Source organism: Cebus imitator, unplaced genomic scaffold, assembly GCF_001604975.1.
Source record: "Cebus imitator isolate Cc_AM_T3 unplaced genomic scaffold, Cebus_imitator-1.0 Scaffold393, whole genome shotgun sequence".
Classification (NCBI taxonomy): domain Eukaryota; kingdom Metazoa; phylum Chordata; class Mammalia; order Primates; family Cebidae; genus Cebus; species Cebus imitator.
In genome coordinates this window covers 1,104,519-1,106,815 of record NW_016107708.1, presented here as the reverse complement: position 1 = coordinate 1,106,815, position 2,297 = coordinate 1,104,519, and positions in this window count along the sequence as shown.

Sequence of the window (2,297 nt, the reverse complement as noted above, 5' to 3'; positions counted from 1 at the left end):
AAGAACACACACACACTCTCTCTCTCTCTCTCACACACACACACACACACACACACGCACACACGAAAAAACCTACTGGCAGTGCATGGAGCATGTGGGGCTTAGATTTCATATCAACAGGGTTGATATCACTTTGTGTGATTTTAGACAAGGCATTTACTTATTTCTCATTCTCCTTGCTATAAGATGGAGTAATGATTAAATGATTTGCTCTCAGGAACAACTTAGAATAGTACCTGCTATACAATGGGTGCTTACTAACACCTAGCTTCCTTTTCTCTGGTAAGCTGGGAACCATGACTGTTCTTCCCCAGAATTTCAGTCTGTGGTAGGCATGCACAAGTGGGTTTTACTAGATTTCCAGCAGGCCCTGCAGGTACAGATGCAGTTAGTGCCCGCAGGGCCAGCATAAATGGCTTCTTGTAGGAGCCAGAGTCTCAATTTTTTGTTCAAGACACGTGGTGACCAGACAACCCTGGGAAGCACCTGGAGTCACTCCCAAGTCCACCTGAGTCCTCACTGACTACATAGTTTCAAATGCACACGTGGGTACTAATTGAATAAAGCTTCCTCAGGATCAATATGGCTTCACTCCAAGTAAGCCTACTATTTAAATAAGCAAAAGGACGTGCCACTGACTGGCCTCTGCTATTTATTTGTCTCCTAATTACGAGCATATTTGGCTGACTCAAAATCAATTTATTCGTAGAAATCACACAATTAAAAAAGTCTCCTTACTAAAACCTGGACATCCTTTTATGCAAATGAAGTGCTATGATATGTATGGATTTACTATGAACAAACAAAACTGAACTTGAATGCACATGTGCTTCCAGTCAAAAGAAGTTTCCAGCTGGGTAGAGCTGTGGACTGCCCTTGCCATGCGTCTTTCGTGGGGAGGGGAGGCCAACAGCACTTTCTCCAGCCTGCAGCCCGGCACCCACATCAGCAATGGAGGCAGAGCAAGGACATTACACTTGATCTTAGCCAAAAGACTGAGAAGCGACAGAGAGCAAGAATATTGCTATCCACCAAAACAGCCACGTGAATGGCCCGTCCCATACCCTGGTCTCAGTTGCAAAATCTTCACTACTCCAAAACCCTACACATCTGCACATTTTCAGCTGCTCACAATTACAGTCGCACCCTGAGGTCATATGTATCATTAAAAGTATAAATATACAACTACTCCTAGGCAGCTTACTGTGTTCTATACTGTGCTAAGTGCTTTATGTACACTACTACATTGAATTCTTACTACAAGCTTTTGAGATAGGAACTATTATTATCTCCACTTTATAGATTAAGCAATTGAGTTCCAAGCTCATACAGCTAGTAACTAAGAAACAAGACTTATACACAGATGTGTGTAACATCAATGTATGTATTAAATATCTGTTGCGCAAAACATTTCTTTTCTGCAGTCTCTATTTAACCTTTCAATGTCTTACTAAAGTACATACCTTCACCTGTCCCAATAAAACTGCCCAGATGTGAGCTCATGGAGAACTCCAGTCCTGCTCTGTCTTTCCAGCCCATCAACCCCAGACCAGCGTCACCTCCTTCCTGTCAACCTAGCTGCTGTTGTCAGTCATTTCAACTACCTGTTTACTAACTCCCTCAATTCCCCTGATCTCCTAATATTTTCTGCCCAGGCTCTCATGATGTACAAGTCTGGATTAATGCAATCACATGTTTTTCCCTTTGCTGCCCAGGGAACGTGGAGGCCGCTGGACAAAATCTGCTACACCTGTTTGAATTCAGCCTTCGTGGAGCTTTCAGTCTCACTGAAAATCCTTTATCCTATTCACGTTGTCTCTCTTTCCTCTTCCCTGCAGTGATGACTCTCAGTCTTGTCTTTGTCTTCTGGCTCCCCACCAGGCCCCTGCCTTATTGTCTCAACTGATGAATAAGTGGTCTGTGTTGCTGGGAAAATTGAGATCATTAAGCATGAATTCCTTCAGCTTTTCTCTGGAAATCCCTTTATCTTCCCTCGTTTTTTCCCCACCTGTTGCCAAGATATCAGATATCACGGTCTTCGATAAGACCTCACTTTGTCAAAAAGCCTCACCCAAATCTTTGCTGCCACTGAGTGCCCACTGTGTCTTTATGTTTACCATCAATCGTTCCATCCTCTCCTGAGTCCTCTACACCCTCCCTACTGCCCCTCTGGGAAGAGCCTGCTCTTTCTCTTAATGGAAATTGGAAATTGCTGATAGTGCTTATCATACCTCCTTCTGAAACATCCTCCTCCCTTGATTTCTGTGATAACACACTCTTAATATTTGAGTGGCTGT